The sequence below is a fragment of the Varanus komodoensis genome, unplaced genomic scaffold (genome assembly GCF_004798865.1).
Source record: "Varanus komodoensis strain SLA01 unplaced genomic scaffold, ASM479886v1 scaffold25, whole genome shotgun sequence".
In the NCBI taxonomy this organism is placed as follows: domain Eukaryota; kingdom Metazoa; phylum Chordata; class Lepidosauria; order Squamata; family Varanidae; genus Varanus; species Varanus komodoensis.
Window position 1 is genome coordinate 11,441,768 of NW_025335661.1, and position 18,259 is coordinate 11,460,026.

The window sequence follows — 18,259 nt, forward strand, 5'->3', positions numbered from 1 at the left end:
TCTGGGTGGGTCACAGCGAAACACAACATACAGCTATAGTAAAGTATAGCATAAAATACAGATACAGCAAAAATGCAGCATAAAACATCATCTTCAATATACAAAATTTAGAATAGCAAGCAATGTTGCTAAAAAACCTGGACCTGTTAAAGCTACTAACACATCCCATCGTATGCCATTAAATGCCTGCAAGTAGAGCACAGTCATAACCTGATGCCACAAATATGAGTTTGTGCTGGACAAGCCTCAATGGGGAAGTCATTTCATAGTCAGGGGTCACCACTGAAAAGGCTTTCTCCCTTGGTACCACTTTTCAAGCCTCCCTTGCTGCTTTAAGGATGTGGTACTCAAACGAAGGCTTGAAATGTGGCTCATAGTGTCTGGGTAGGTTAAGGTAGGGAAAAGCATTCTGCCAGGTGCTGTAGTCCCAAGCCACACTATATTAGGTGTTTAAGACCTATGCTAGAATAGAGGTAGGAGACCTCAGGTCTGGGGACATTCCTGAGGTCCTAATCCCCCTGTCCACAGGTGGCTTGTTATTTTACCAGATTTGTGTACTTTTCTCCCTATGCTAAAAGATTGAAATGCCTCTCCTAAGGCTTAGTGACTGACCATAAGAACTTTCAGCTGAAATATATTGGCATGCTGGTCCTGATTCCTGTGCCTTTGGCCCTGCTCACCTCTCAGAATGGAATTTATGCCCAGTACAGAGTGGAGTTTGGCCTTCATGCTGCAGGAGGTTCCTGTATCCCTGACTGAGCATCCACAGTCATGAATCATTGCTGTGCTTGGTCAGATCAGCATCAGGATACACATGCAAACACCAATATTGTTCTATTGCACTTTGGAACCCTAAGGAGACAGGACAAAGCTTGGGCAGTGGTACAGCTCAGGTTGGACCTTGGAGGCCTTGCAGCATCCCAAAGGACTGCCAAGAGAGCAACACATGATGGGAGCATTGACTCCCAGGCCCACCATCAGTATCTGGACTGGCAGGGGCCTGCTGGTCTTTGCAGCGTCCTTCCTTCTTTGCTTTAGAATTACTTTGCAGCCGTGGGCCAGCTAAGGGTGTACATGGTTACTAATGTTCTTTTTATTATTATTGCCTTATATGATCCTGTTCTGCAACAATATGGTTTTTATTCCTTGAAGTTTGAAGTTTCTTTTTTTCCCTGTAGTCATGATGGTGCTATGATATAAGGGGATTTTAAGTTTAAGCAAAACTGCATGTGCTTAAAATTGTTTTCTTTTGTTTTTATCCAGGTAAACACTTTTTTTCCTTTTTTTTTAAAGGTGCTGTATACAATTGGGGGCACTCTTGGTCTTAATGCTTTTGTTGGAGTTGCCACAAAGGGTCAGAGATGCTTTTTAACAGGTTTGAATGGTTAGCCACGCGCAACCTTATCTACAAAAAGCAGATCTTGCCTACAACACGTATTGCGGATATCTAGGCTGGACTACTGTTATGTGTTTTATTTGGAGCAGCCCTTAAAGAAGGTCAGAAGTATCAACTGATGCAGAATGCAAGTACTAGGATGCTCATGGGAGGTGTTCAGATTAATTCATACCAATTCTTCACCATTTACTTTGGTTTTCTGCTTGTTTGAACCCAATTTAAAGTGCTCTGCTTTCTAGTCCACCAGTGTGAATTATTAGGTTGCCAAGTGCAGAGATAAAACTTTTCCTGTGGTAGCCCCACATATCAGGAATGCCCATTCAAATACAGCTTTGGTTTCTTCCCCTTGGTCTTTCAGGGAGCCCTAAACAATTTTTTAAACTATATTGGCATTGAAATGGTTTGATGGTGCTGTTTTTTAACTACTGTTTTATCTACTGCTGATTTTGATGTGTGCATATTACCTGCATCTATTATTGTAAAGCTTCATTATCTTCCTAATTTGCAATGTTAGACTGTTTTATTCTCTGTTTGTAAATGGTCTTGGAAGAATCATCCTGAAATGTAGGATAAATTGTTTACTAATGTAATTAAATAAATATGTGCATATTGAATCGGTGCTTTAAATTGAATTATATAGATTAAACTATCATTTCCAGGTTATATGTGGAGTAGACTAATCTTGAAATAGTTGAGGTTTATTGAGAATATGAGTGTAAAGAAGGACTCCAGTTTTTGTCAGCACCCTCTGAGCTTCATTTCTTTGATATTTAGGACTTCTGAGGTTTCTGACAGTGCATTGTTAGCCCTCAGATGGACTGAGAAATGATGCAACATAGCACTTCATGCATCTAAGACAGTCATTGCTAGTACGTATATATGTGGTTTTAAAAGGTTTCAGCTATCCAACTGGCAGCAGCAAAGAAAGACCTTAAGAAGAGTTGCTTCTCTGGCAAAGTGAGTAAAAAGTTATTTTTGATCAGAGGAATATTTCCCCCATGCTCCAAAATTAACTCTAACAAAAAAGACAGGCCTCCAGCACGGACTTTCCCCCTCTTCTTCAGAGCTTGCATACATGGGTGGATAGCAGTGCATCATGGTGTTATCAGTGTGTTGCAATAATCAGAATGTCACATGCTGCCACCTTTGTTATTTATGACACATGACTTTATGTTAGGCTCAATTGATATATAATTTAGAAACAAGGTGGTAGTAAAAGCAGAATTTGAATTTTATTTTCTTACACTTCTCTGTACTTCCTCCCTCTGCTCTCCATTTTTGTGATGTTTAGCCAATACAAACAATATGCTGAGAAGTACAGCTGGGATGGAATGTCACTATTGGCATAGCAATCCTATGTAAAGTAAGGTCCATAAATGATATGAATGTCTGTGCTTTTGTGGGTTCAATCTGCACCCAAGAGCTCCATATATGGTGCCTTGCTTTGACCTAGTGAGAATTGCAGTTTGTATCTATTTAGAATCCAAACCTTTGATCCAGCAGTGAAAAATACGTAGCATTGGGTGTGTGGAGGTAGGGTCATACTATATCCTCAGAGGTGTGCTGCCTGTTAACACCAAGGAATCCATTCAGCACCAAAAACTGTTGCTTAGGAAGCAGGTTTGCTCAACTGGGTCATATGCAGCTCTCTAGCAGTGCTTCTTACACAGACTTGCATCAGATTTTCCTCTAGTCTAAAGGAAGGAACTCCTTCATGGAACACTGCCTTGTTGTGGCGAAGGGGCTTGCGTAGTGAAATGAAGCTATGGGCTATGCTGTGCAGGGCCACCCAAGATGGACAGGTCATAGCAGGGAGCTCTGACAAAACCTGATCCACTAGAGAAGGAAATGGCAACCCACTCCAGTATCTTTGCCATGAGAACCCCATGGACAGTACCAAAAGGCAAAAAGATAAGACACCGTAAGATGAGCCCCTCAGGTGGGAAGGTGTCCAATATGCTACTGGGGAAGAGCAGAGGGCTAGTTCTAGTAGCGCCAGAAAGAATGAAGCGACTGGGTCAAAGCTGAAAGGACACTCAGTTGCAGATGTATCTGGTGGTGAAACGAGAGTCCGATGCTGCAAAGACCTATACTCCATAGGAACCTGGAATGTAAGATCCATGAATCAAGGCAAGCTGGATGTGGTCAAGCAAGAGATGACAAGACTGAACATCGACATCTTAGGAATCAGTGAACTAAAATGGACAGAAATGGGTGAGTTTAATTCAGATGACCATCAGGTATACTACTGTGTGCGAGAATCCCTCAGAAGAAATGGAGTAGCCTTCATAGTCAATAAAAGAGTAGGAAAAGCAGTACTGGGATACAACCTCCAAAATGGCAGAATGATCTCAGTTTGAATCCAAGGAAAACCATTCAACATCACAATAGTCCAAGTCTATGCCCCAACCACTGGTGCTGAAGAGGTTGAAGTTGACCAGTTCTATGAAGGCCTACAACACCTTCTAGAATTAACACCCAAAAATGATGTCCTTATCATCATGGGGGATTGGAATGCTAAAGTAGGAAGCCAAAAGATAACTGGAATAACAGGCAAGTTTGGCCTTGGAGTACAAAATGAAGCAGGGCACAGGCTGGTAGAATTTTGTCAAGAGAATATGCTGGTCATAGCAAACACTCTTTTCCAACAACCCAGGAGATGACTCTACACATGGACATCACCAGACGGTCAACACAGAAATCAGATTGACTATGTGCTCTGCAGCCAAAGATGGAGAAGCTCTATACAGTCAGTAAAAACTAGACCAGGAGCTGACTGTGGCTCAGATCATAAGCTTCTTGTTGCAAAATTTAGGCTTAAATTGAAGAAAGTAGGGAAAAGCACGAGGCCACTCAGATATGACCTAAATCATATCCCTGATGGATATACAGTAGAGGTGACAAATAGATTTAAGGAATTAGATCTGATAGACAGAGTGCCTGAAGAACTATGGACGGAAGTTCACAACATTGTACAGGAGGTAGAAACTAAAGCCATTCCAAAGAAAAAGAAATGCAAGAAAGCAAAATGGCTGTCTGAGGAAGCTTTACAAATAGCTGAGGAAAGAAGGGAAGCAAAGGCAAGGGTGAAAGATAAAGATACACCCAACTGAATGCAGAATTCCAGAGAATAGCTAGAAGAGATCGGAATGCCTTCTTAAATGAACAGTGCAAAGAAATAGAAGAAAACAATGGAATAGGGAGGAGCAGAGATCGCTTCAAGAAAATTGGAGATATGAAGGGAACATTTCATGCAAAGATGGACATGATAAAGGACCAAAATGGCAGGGACCTAACAGAGGCAGAAGAGATTAAGAAGAGGTGGCAAGATTACACAGAAGAACTATACAAGAAAGAGCTTAACGTCCCTGATAACCACGATGGGGTGGTCACTGACCTCAAGCCAGACATCCTGGAATGTGAAGTCAAATGGGCCTTAGGAAGTCTGAGCAACAACAAAGCTAGTGGAGGCTACAGTATTCCAGCTGAACTATTCAAAATCCTAAAAGACAATGCAGTAAAAGTGCTACACTCAATATGCCAGCAAATTTGGAAAACTCAACAGTGGCCAAAGGATTGGAAAAGGTCAGTTTACATTCTGATCCCAAAGAAGGGCAACGCCAAAGAATGTTCAAACTACCACACCATTGCACTCATTTCACATGCTAGCAAAGTGATGCTCAAATCCTACAAGCTAGACTCCAGCAGTATGTGGACTGAGAACTACCAGAAGTACAGGCAGGATTTCGAAGAGGGAGAGGAACTAGAGATCAAATTGCCAACATACGCTGGATCATGGAGAAAACTAGGGAGTTCCAGAAAAGCATCTACTTCTGCTTCATTGACTATGCTAAAGCCTTTGATTGTGTGGATCACAACAAATTGTGGCAAGTTCTTAAAGAGATGGCAGTACCAGACCATCTTATTTGTCTCTTGAAAAACCTATATGCGGGTCAAGAAGCAACAGTGAGAACTGGACACGGAACCTCTGATTGGTTCAAAATTGAGAAAGGAGGTCGGCAAGGCTGTATACTGTCACCCTGCCTATTTAACTTATATGCAGTGCACATCATGAGAAAGGTGGGGCTAGATGAATCACCAGTTGGAATTAAGATTGCTGGGAGAAATATCAACAACCTCAGGTATGCAAATGATACCATTCTAATGGCAGAAAGTGAAGAGGAAGTAAAGAGACTCTTGATGCGGGTGAAGGAGGAGATTGCAAAAGTTGGCTTGAAACTCAACATTATTTAAACTATGATCATGGCATCCGGTCTTCTCACTTCCTGGCAAATAGATGGGGAACAAATGGAGGTAGTGACAGATTTTATTTTCCTGGGCTCCAAGATCACCGCAGACGGAGACTGCAGCCAAGAAATTAAAAGACGCTTGCTCCTGGGGAGGAAAGCTATGGCAAATCTGGACAGCATACTAAAAAGCAGAGACATCACCCTGCCAACAAAAGTGCATATAGTCAAGGCTATGGTTTTCCCAGTTGCAATGTATGGCTGTGAAAGCTGGATCATAAGGAAGGCTGAGTGCCAAAGGTTTGAGGCCTTTGAATTGTGGTGCTGGAGGAAACTCCTGCGAGTCCCTTGGACTGCAAGGCGATCAAACTGGTCAGTCCTAGAGGAGATCAACCCTGACTGCTCTTTAGAAGGCCAGATTCTGAAGATGAAACTCAAATACTTTGGCCACCTAATGAGAAGGAAGGACTCCCTGGAGAAGAGCCTGATGCTGGGAACAATAGATGGCAAAAGAAGAAGGGGACGGCAGAGGATGAGGTGGCCAGATGGAGTGACTGAAGCAGTTGGTGTGAGCTTAAGTGGACTCCAGGGGATGGTGGAGGACAGGAAGGCCTGGAGGAATGTTGTTCATGGGGTCGCGATGGGTCAGACTTCGCGGCTAACAACAACAACAAAGGAAGGGAATGGGGACTGAAGTCTGGGCTGTATCAATTTGAAGGGAAAGGGTACTGCTAATTTGCAAAGCAAGACAATGATTAGGGATAGAATGCAAAATGCACAGCCTTCAGGATTCAGGGCTTCCCAGACTCTCTTTGGTTGTCTCTCTCTCAGATTCCAAGCATCTACTGCAACAAAAAAAAAGAAAAAATCCTGCCATAGAATCCTCTAGAATTCTAGAAAGCAGCATTGGAAGGTTACTGCATTTGTCTTTCTTTTTTTCAGAGGTGGCAGAAGGGGAAAAGGTGAAAGGTGTGGGTGAATAGGTGTGCACATGTGTAAGTGAGGGGCACAGAGAAAAGAAGAGAGCGAAGTGGTAGTGTGAGTGGATAGGTAGAAAATGAATGGCTGTAAGGGGGGATTATATGTGTTTGAGCAGGCACAGATGGAGGTCTTAAAATAATGCACTACATATAAACCCAGTGTGAGTAAGTGTGTGTGTGTGTGTGTTTGCTCATGCACATGTACTGCAGACACCCTCAGTACCTCTGCTCTAGGCTGGACTGGAATCGACCAGAATTTTGTCCTTGCAAAGTTACAGTTTTAGCCAGGAATAAAATAAGTATAATAATTAAATGGCACAGGTATGAGATAGTCTTCAGAATCCTTGTGTGTCCTCTTTGCGTTAAGGAATATCTACACAAATGTAGACATGTACATCTTCTAGGATGAAATCCCAGTGTACAAGCTTGTACATGATTTGAATGAAACATCCTTTTGGCCTATGGATTGGAATGTTACACTAATGTGATGCCCAAGTCAAGGTGCTTGCATTAACTTGTAAAGCGCTAAACAGCTTGGGGCCAGGTTATCTAAAGGAGTACCTATCTCCATATACACCAACCTGATCACTGAGGTCTTCATCTGAGGCCCTTCTCCATGTTCCACTCCCTAACGAAGTAAAGGGGCAGATGGCAATGAGAAGGACCTTTTCCACTACAGCACCTCAGTTGTAGAACTCTCTTCCACCAGACATCTGGATGGTGCCATCTCTTCATGCTAATCAAAAAAGTTTGTTTTTTAGTTGGTAGGTGAGCCCTTTCTGTATGGTTTTAATAGTTTTATGTTGCTAATTGCTGCTGCCTGCACCAGATTTTATCATTTGTATTTCATTTAATTTTGTCTAAATGTATTAAGATAATTTTAATTCGTTTAAGTTATTGATTATTTAGTTTAAAGTCTATTTTATTATTGATTTTATTTTTACTGTTGCTTTTACATTATATATTGTTTAATGTATTATGTACTGTTTTACTGCTGAAATAGTTGTGAACTGCCCAGAGAGCCTTATGGCTAATGGTGCAGCATACAAGTCTAGATAAATGATTACTCAGTGTTCCATGTATAGTGAGTGAAAAATTCATTGTTGATAATAAAATGGTTATATTCAACTTGGTCCATTCAGTTGATAATCTTAAGCACACATTAGAGAAGGTGCCCTTGTCCAACTGTGTTGGACTATAATTCTGGTTCGTTACCAGATAATGGAGTTCATGGATGTCAATCTCCATATTCCTGCACTTGTAAATTTCCTTATCTGGAAGTGTAGGAAACATGGCTGGATGGTCTTTTGGTTAGATCCAGCTGTGCTATTCTTATGTTATCCCTGTGTACACTGGCTTACATCAGTTTGCTCCAACTTGATTCCCTCCGGGGTTCTGGATTTATTCCCCTAAGTCTCATCCAGCATGGCCAATGATCCAGAACATTAGGATCTGTGGCCAAAACATCTGAAGGGTATCAGGTTGAAGAAGGAAGCCCAGCATGGTGGGAATGTAGAATTCCTGAATAATTCTTTCCTGCTGCAGGATTCCCTGCTGTGTTCCACTGGAATGTGCACCTCCTTCCAGGATTCTTGTGCTTTTCCTTCCACCTTGCTGACCTACTTCACACACACACACACACACACACACACACACACACGTCTTTCTCAGTAGTTGCTTGTCCATGCCTACGAACTAGTGTGATCTATAGATTAGAATGCTGTGCTGAGGCCTGGGACATCTGGGTTCCAATCTCTATTTGCCATGAAGCTCACTGGGTGACCTTGGGCCAGTCTCAGGCTCAGCCTAACCTAGTGGGGTTGATGTGAGGTTAAAATGGAAAGGAGGAGGAACATCTAACCTGCCTTGGGTTCATACAAGAAGAAACAAGACAGAATATAAGCTTAATGTAATCTAATCATAGTTATTGCCAGAATGCTCTGCCTTCTGCTACGTGCCCCTCAGCCACTGCAGCTTTTAAAACATCCAAGGCACATTATGCCGAAGCGAAGCATATCTGGATCTGGCCAATGGCCAGATGGGAGACCGGCATGTGACCTCATGTATGCTGCTCTGAGTTCCATAATTGAAAAATAGCAGGATGTCAATGTCATTAATTTAGCTGGCTGTAAAAGTTGTATCTGGAAGTCAGATACAACTTCTCAACTCTAGCCTTCCCTTTGCCCTTGTGATCTCAGTACTGGCTTAAAACTCTTCACCACCCCAATGATTCTGATACAGGTTGCTGTTTTTCCACTGCTATTAGCAACAGGGAAAAGGAGATTTGTGTCTCATTTCCCAGTAGAGAGCTGATCAACTGGACAAGGGGGGAAATTGGTTAGAGTGCCATACACCACTGTAGCCACTGAGTTGCCCAAATGCACTCTTTATGCCTTCTGGGCTCTCTTTCCTGCCTGTGTACCCTTTCTGTCCCCCTCATTCACATGTCCTTCCTGTCAGTAATGCAAGACTTCCCCTTTGCAGACTTCCTGTGAAAGAAATGCAGCTTTCCGTTATTTTTGATTCAGACCAGCTTTCTCTTTAGCTGTCACTTTCTTGAGCTGCATGACTGCACCATACGCTGTTTCTTCAGATTCCTGCTTTTAAGACCATTTTCTCATTGGTTTTGCATCTTTCAGCCACCCTGTCTTTGGACTGGCACTGTTAACACTTCTCTTTCTTATCTTACCATTCAGCACATAGTCTATCCTTATCTTAAATACTAACATTTCTTCAGAGACCCCTCTCTAGCCTTCCCATGCCTCAGTCACTGCTTCTTCTGTGCTTTCCTTAGGTTTGTCTCTCTACCTCTCCTTTCAAATCCTGCTTAGTCCATGGTCTCTTTTGCACCCTTCTCCCTTGTCTGTAAAATCTCTGTTTCTTGGCTTCCCTCTGGGCCAGAAACTCCTGTCAGACTTCAATTGAGGTTTTAAGCCCAGCTGAAATGATATTTCCTCCCCTCACAGATGTTGAACTGCAAACTGCTTAGTGCTCAGAAATACTGATCATTCCAAGAACAATGCAGTATGGTTGGGTTAGGGAAGGGAAGGGAAGGGAAGGGAAGGGAGGAAACTTCCTTTTGATAAGAAAGAAAGAAGATGGAATGAGGCCAAACAAGGAGTGGACATAGTTAACTATATGCTTTTTGTGAGAGCTTCCACTTTCTTCCTCATTCATAATCATCTTGACTGTTCTGAGTTATATAATGAGTGATGGGATTGCTTGGGTAAAACAGAGTCCTTGGTAAAACAGTTGCTAATATTCCTACTGGGAAGGGCATCTGACTGATGTCAGAGAAACATAGTGTTCTGGATTAGTGCTGAGATTGCCTGATGCCTTTCTTTACAAGGGCTCTCCAAAAAAAAAAAAAAAAAAAAAAAACTATGATAGGCTGGTATGTCTGCTCAGAGACAGGCTAGCTGCTGTCCAGCTGCTCAAAGAGTTTCCAAGGCCTTCAGCCAAGAGGCCCCTCTTCAAAGATCCTCTAAAGTTAAGCATGGTAAGGGAGTGCTTTGGATTTATTTTACCAAAGCTTGGAAGTCACAAAATTCAACAAAAGCTTGTGAAATAGCTCAGTTGCACAAGGCATAGTGTAGCAACAGAGCAGTCTTGCATGGGGTTAAAATTTAGTGAGAGCTTCCCTTTTAAAACAATGCAGCCAGAATATCAAAGGAGTTTATGTGGATAGGAGTATGGAGGAAGGGGAGAACCACACAGGTAATTCCAGGCAGAAATGAATGGAATTGCTATAATTTAGCTTGGCATCAGTCAGCTCATTAAGCAGAGTCCTGGGCTTTAGGACATGAACACAAGAAGAGTCATGTTGCATTAACCAATCAGACCCTCAACCCTCCTTGGGGCATACAGGTTGCGTCTTTCATTCTGGATAAAAACAACAAATTAATCAATAACAAAAGATAGTATCTCCCTTTTGAGGGTTTTTATTACAATGATTGCATTTAACAACTAGTTAACACTTAGTAATATTGCAATGACCTTTGGTTTGGCAGTAAAATATATATTGCGTCATCATGAAAAAATGTACTGTATTGGTATTTTTATAGCCACAAGTCATGTGTATCTGTATGTATTGTGAAATAAGCAAGCATTTCCTGGAACAGGCTTTTCACTCAACAGATTGGGCTCTGAGTAAGTCTAAATTACCTCAGTTTGGAAATACTGGACAGGAGAACTGTAAGATCTCTTTATTTTTTACTCCTGTCTTCCTTCTCTTTTTCCTGAACCTTCTTGGCAGCTTTGCTTAACTCTTGCAAACCCAAGGCTGTGGCTTTGCTTATAGAACTGATACATCTCATATTTGTTCTTTCTAGTCTTCTTGACTTTGAATTTCCCTAGAATTTTTGCTGTGCTTATTTTCTTGCCCTCCATGATGTGCCTGAAGCACGACAGCTTCATTTTCTTCATCTTCACTTCCAGCACAACTTCCAGCTTGATTTGATCGTGGACCCACTTGTTCATTTTTCTGTCAGGCCAGGATATTCACAGACCACACCACCAGAGCCGTGCTCTGAACATATCCGCTCTGCCATCAGCTTTCTTCTCTTTCCAAGTTTCACATCCATACCTAGTAATCAGGAATACAGCAGTGTGGATGACGTTGGTCTCCAATGAAATATCAGTGAACCTGATGATACCTATTTCCTCTTTCACTGTTGCATCTCCAAGGTCAGTCTTCTTCATGCTGAGGCAGGAAAATGGCCTACACTACTGAGCATTCACCACCCAGCAAATCTAAGCCTATATAGGATTGTTCCCCTAAAGATGAAGCTGAACTGAGAGCTGGTCTGGTTCCATTTTTTTAAAACTCAGAAGCAATTATGTGGGACCAGATTATGCCCTAGTGTAAATGTTAGCCTCCCACTGCAGGCCCAATCTAGATCCTACCCACCTTGACTGCAATTTAAATTGCCAAAGAATGATTAGATAACTGAGAGATCACTCTTTCTTATTCAGTTAGATACCGATTGAGTCATACGTGAAATACTTAAGAGGTAGGCCATGTGGAATTCACTGCCAAGGTGTCCTAACCTTCCTACTTTTAATTTTAAAAAAATCACCTTTTCTTGGCAGTGGCTGGGATTCCTGCAAAGCAAAGAGAGGGCTTCCAGCCACTGCTGTCCTTTTGAATCATGATTGCCCCATACACGGGGCTCAGAGAAATTTATAGGGGGTGAAGATGACAGGTATAATGGAAAAGTCCAGAAGACCACTGTGAGAATGGAGAGAGAGTGGTGTAAGGCTCTCTTCACTGGTCCTGTCCATGTGTCGGGAACATCTCTGTATTCTTGTTCTTCTCTGTTGGGATCTGAGTCTCCTGTCTATTGCTGTTTCCCATGGCCTGATGTCTAGCTCTATGGTTCAAAGTATTATTAAACCACAAAATGGATTCAAAGTATTATTAAAAATAAAATCCGTAGGCATGTAGAAGAATGTTTACAAGAGCTGTACAGGGCTGTCAAGGACAGGACATTTTGGAAGCTTTTCATCATGTTGTTGTTGTTGTTGTTATGTGTCATCAAGTTGTCTCTGACTTATGGCAACCCCATAAATCAAGGCCCTCCAAAATGGCCTATCCATCACAGTCCTGCTTAATTCAAGGCTATGGGTTCCTTTATGGAGTCAGTCTCATATTTGGTCTTCCTTTTCTTCTTCTGTCTTCATCTTTCTCTTGCATAATCGCTTTCTCCAGAGAGTTTCACCTTCTCATGGTGTGCCCAAGTATGACAGCATGATACTTTTTGCTTCTAGGGAAAGTTCTGGTTTCATTTGATCTAGGACCCAGTTGTTCAGCCTTCTGTGAGTTCAAGTATTAGCCAAGCTCTCCTCCAGCACAAGGTTTCAAATGCACCCATTTTCTTCTTGTCAACTTTCTTCACTGTCCAGCTTTCACTTTCATATGTAGTGATTGGGAATACAATAGTGCGGATGGTCTTGGTCCAGTGAAACATCCTTACACTCATAATGTTGCTATTAAATCAGCGTATAACAATTAACAGCATTTAGCAACAACACAGAAAGACAAACCATGCTGAAAAAGAATAAGCATGGTGTCTACAAAGGTAAATCCTGTCTCACTAACCTTCTTTGTGAACTAAGTGTCAACAGGCATGTAGATAGGGGCACTGCAATAGCCCCTGTTTACTTGTATTTCCAAAAGGCTTTTGGCAAACTTCACCAAACACTCCAGGGCAAACTTAACAGTCATGGAATAAGTTCCACTTATTGATCAGTAACTGATTAAGGAACAGAAAGCAAAGAGTAGAATAAATGGTAACTTCTCCTGATAGAGGAATACAGGTATTGGTACTGGAATCCTACAGATTTTTTCAGATTTTTCATACATGATCTGGAATTATTTACTTATTTATTTATTAAAACATTTTTATGCCGCCCCATTTGCCGAAGCCTCGGGACGGCTTACAACAATTAGAAGTGAGCAGTAAAGTGACCAAGTTTGCTAATGACTTCAAATTAAGGTGGTTAACAAAAAAGCCTTGTGAGGAGGATCTCTCCAAACTGGGAGAATGGGATTCAGAGTGACAAATATAGTTTGTCATTATTAGTTCATTATAAGTAAGGGTAAAGATATGCATCTTATGGCCATAATAGTATATCCAAACTTCAAGTATAAGCTGATGGGATCTGACCTAGCCAAGAATGAGACCTTAGAGTTATGGCAGAAATAAAATGTCTGCATAAAAAGTGTGCAGCTGCTGTGAAAAGGAATTGAAAATTAAACTGCAAATGACATCCTTCCGTATACGAACATGTGGTGTGACCACACTTAGAATACTGTGTACAGATCTGGTCACTGTAGCAAGATAGTGCAGCAGTGGAAAAGGTGCAGAAAAAGGCAACTAAAATGATCCAGGTGCTGAAAAATTTCCTTATAACAAAGGTTCCAACAACTGGGATTGTTTCGCTTTGAAAAAAAGGCATGCAACGCAACACATAATAAAGGTGTGCAGAATTATGTACGTATATTGTGTAGGAAGTGGACAGGAAGATGTTTTCTCCCATGACATTTTTTTAAATTGTTATATTCTTATTTTTTATGTATGTTTTTATGTATTCTTTGTGAGCCGCCCCGAGGCTTTGTTGCGATGGGGGCAGCATAGAAATGTTTTAAATAAATACATAAATAAATACATACCTGTGGCCATCCCATGCAGCTGGTTAGTAGGAGATTCAAGAGAGGTAAAAGTATGTCTTCAGCCAGTGTGTGGTTAAACTGTGGAGTAGTTTAACCACACAGTAGTTAAGCCACAGTTATTTGGATGGTTTAAAACAGGAGTAGACAAATTTGTGGAGGAGAAGGCTGTCAATGGCTACTAGTCCTTACTGTCTCAGTAGCAAAGACCATAAGCCCATGCACAGCAGTTGCCAGGCAACTTGCTTGGGCAACAACACACATTCGCTCTGTGTGTATTCCCGAGCAGAGCTGCTTGGCCACTGTGCAAACAATCCTTGGTCTGATCCAGCATGGTTCTTTTAATGTTCTTTAGTCTAAATAAAGAATGTCTGCTTACTCAAATTTCAAGCAGCCACCCAGCAATTCATTCACATCAGTTACATTCCATCTTATTATCTTTTTAACCAATAGGTGGAGAGATAGTATATCCATAGCTAGCTGCCTGGGAGTATTATTGTGTCCCTATACTGCCACCTGGTGGTGCTGTGAAGTTTTCTAAATTCCATATTTATATTCCTACAAGTCTTTAAACACCTCTCTCTCCCACCCTTTCTCTCTCTCACAAGTTTTAGAGTGTTTCTATTGTGCCATTGGCCTACCTAATTTATAGATTTTTATGGGGGCCCCAGATAGCCCCCATAATGTTCCATTCATAACCTCTGTTTTCCCGTCACTTCTTCTGCCTCCCCACACCCTTTACAACAAAAAAATATGCTAAGGAAAAGAAAAAGATGGCATAGTGGTACAATGCCTTCTGATTGGTAGCACTATGAGCCCTCCATCTGGAAGCTTCTGTAATATGGTACTGCAGAAGTAAATGCATGTTATCTTTCAGCAGCAAGGAGCTGCATAACTTCACTGCATGGATACGATAAGTCATGGCCAGACTGCTTGATGCCGTTGAAGGGTTATGGGATGGTCAGGAATCAGGAAAACTGAGGTCAGAAACATCAGGAGGCCATGAAGGTACCTGCTCTTGCTGCTATTTGCTGTCATGTCATCTTCAGCTTACGGTTACCTCATGAATGAAAGCCCTCCAAAATTTCCTATCCATGAAAGCCCTGCTCAGCTGTTGTAAATTCAAGGCTGTGGCTTCCTTTATGGAATCAATCCATCTCATATTTGATCAAGGCACCTACCTCTCCCATAAAAATTGCAGCGCTTCCAGTTCCACAATCTGTGTTCCTGCAGCAGCCATTCAGAAAAAAACCCAGATGTGTAGCCATGTTGTATATGTGCAGACTAGAGGCAGCAACATATTGGAATTTTTCCTTTTCCTCTCCCTTTTAACAATCACCCACTTGAACTGATACTTGTAATGTGAATCTTAGACTGACACTGAAATTAATTTTTTGATGCTGGAGGTGAGTTGGGCACATACCTTATGATGACACTAGGGATTTCGGAGAAATCCACAATCTCAAATAAGTTTGAATTTCTAAGAATTCATCCCACAAATTCTTCAAGGGACTGGTTTTTCCCAAGATAAGCAGATACATTGGCGGCATAAAAAATGTCTTAATAAATAAATAAATAAATAAATAAATAAATAAATAAATAAATAAATTTAAGGGCTTTTCCTTTTCCTTTCCTCTCCGCTCCACTCCTCCCTCTTCTTTTTCTTTCTTTTTTCTACTTTCTATAATTTTACATGAATTTAATTATGAAAACATATGGAATCTTTTTTTAATGGATAGAATTCTTAGACAGCCTCGGGGGGTGGGGGTGAGGGAAAACATGGACTTGGCCTCCATTTGCCATTAGCATATGTCCTCTACTTGGGACCAAAGTTCTCATCTAAACATTTAAGCAGGGTGAAATAACATAACAAAAGGATGTGTTATTAGCAGAAGTGTCTGAATAAAGCAGACTGAGTGTAGAAATCAAAACACTTGGTAAACTTTACTAAGTCATAAGCAAATTTCTAAATAAGTACCCAGAAGTAGGTAAAACAGCACAGACAGTCAGACTAATCTTCTAACAGAATGAAACTACCACCACTACTGCACCATGCTAAGCTCTTAAAACATAAGAAACTCAGCATGAATCAAACTTATTTGGCTTTGCTAGACTCATTAAGGAATCCAGTGCTAAGGACTTTTAGTCTTTGCTCTGCTATAAGGGTCTGATTTCTTGTCATCCTTTTTGCAGCACAAGTATAGCACAAGAGTAGGAGAAATGGTTTGTATTATGCATCTATTCTGGCACTTCGCTGGCAATGGGTCCCAGCTGGGAGGAGATGAGAAAGGCTTCTGCTCAAGAGACACTGCAACCCAGAGTGGACTGTGCTAGGTTAGACAGACCATTTGGCTCAGTGTAAGGCAGTTAGTTTTTTCATTACCAATAAGTTAGCACTGACCACAGCTTGATTTGTCTCATCTTCCATGTTCTGTTGTGTTGTAGTAGTTAGCACTTGTGTGCCCCTCTCAGGCAGTCCTTTCCCTGCCTTCCTTTCTTCGACTGCTCTTTTCCTTGACAAAATCACATGCAGCACTGTGGCTTGGGAGCAGCAGGTGCTTCCATCGGCTGCCGCTGCCCTTCTAGCGCACTGTACCAGACAGTTGTCCAGAGTCACTGATTGGCAAGGCCAGCTGTTGGTTTCCAGGAAACAGTGTAGTCTGGCAAAGGTCAGGTACTTGACAACCCAGCTAATCACGTTCCTCTTGCAGTGGGCAAGTGATAGTTTTTCTGGACAGTATGAAAGCTATATCCCAGTTATAAAATAAAACAATTTAATTTCCCCTCCCCCTCCATTCGCCTAAGGCTCAAGCTCAGAAGATTCCAGTTAACTTTAAGGCATGTTACCACTTCAAAATGCTACTAGCAGAATGTCCAATCTTCAGGTACAAGTGACTTTGCAATAGTGAAGCAATGCTGCCACCTCATGGCCATGTTTTCCTCTGCACAGCACACTATTCATTATGTGATGCTTTGATGTTTTGGACTGTGTCATATGTGATTTGCAAGGTGTACATGATGACAGGACCACTTCAGTTTCACGCAAGCTGTGTGAAATAACCACCATGTAAAGGAAAAAAAGCACTGATGTATTTTATTTGAGGGATGGTTGGCTTTCCTGAAGACGTAGTAAGTACCACCAGTTTTACTTCTAAGTATTGTTCCTTATAAAACAATTTCCCAGGGAAAAATGAAGTGGTTCATTGTTGTAGGAATGCTCAGACATAGTGGCCTTTGGGTCTGTACAATCATTGGCATTACTCGGACACCTTGACTCAAAGACCTTTAAACCTCATGGTTGTCTGTCATATTGCTCAAACCCTAAAGCAGGCCATGGGCTCTGCAGAGGCGTTTTAACCCTCACATAGCCTCTCCTCAGTGGATTTGGATGGCATGACATGCCACCCTTGTGACTTGAATCTTCAGGATGCTGCCTCTGGGCACTATGGCGCATGGTGTCTTAAAATAAGCCATGACAAACTATTCCAATAGTACAATCCAGGTTCATCTGTGCCTCCTACCTTGCTTAGATTAAAGGGAGTTTTCCCGTGACAGTATAAACTTGTAAATGTCCTTCTGATGGTCATATCATCCCTCCAGCTGATGTGTTCAGGAGGGTTGCTATGCACTGCCTAATTCAGAGCCTTAGCTGGAAATACAGCCCAATTCTGCTGTGCTCCTACCTTCTAGAAAGGCCAGCGGGTTCTGGCACTACCTGGATCAGCCTGATGATACCTTTGTTTTGAATTATGTCGAGTGTTGCATTTTATAGCCAGTTTTATTTGAAGTGGCCAGATAACCTTCTGAGCTTTCTTTTCATTTCTTATGAGAATGTTGCTTCCAATTCATTTTGATGCATACAAATTCTGCACCAAAGTATGTCCTGTTCCATCATCATCATCATCATCATCATCATCATCATCATCATCATTGCATTGCATTTATATCCTGATTTTTCTGTTCTTGTGAAGAAACCAAGGCAGCTGGCTTAGCTCGATTTTTATCCTCCCCAAAACAATTGAGATTGAGTGGCTGGCCCTAAGTCACCCAGTGAGTTTCATAGCCATGTGGGGACTAGAACCCAGATCTCCGAGGTCTCCAGTCCAGCACTCGAACCATCAAAGCCCACCAGCTACTTCTAGGTACTTCTGTGCTTCCATTTTCATCTCTTTTAAAAAGTGCTGCTTTAATCCAATGTCCCTAATGGTAATATGGATGACAGTTTAATGGTAGCTTCACCCCTGCTATTGTAATGCTTTCTTCTCCTGCACAACTGTTAGGATTCTAGAATGATCTCGTTGTCTTCAATTATATGTAGTCACCAAACGTATGTGTTAGCAGATTGCTCAGAGTTCTTGCACTTTGAGAGAGTTGATATATAATTTCTTACAGCCATTCACTGCATGATACTTCTCATTGGAAAAGCTCACAGCATAGGGATTCAAACACTTTTTGATCATAGAAT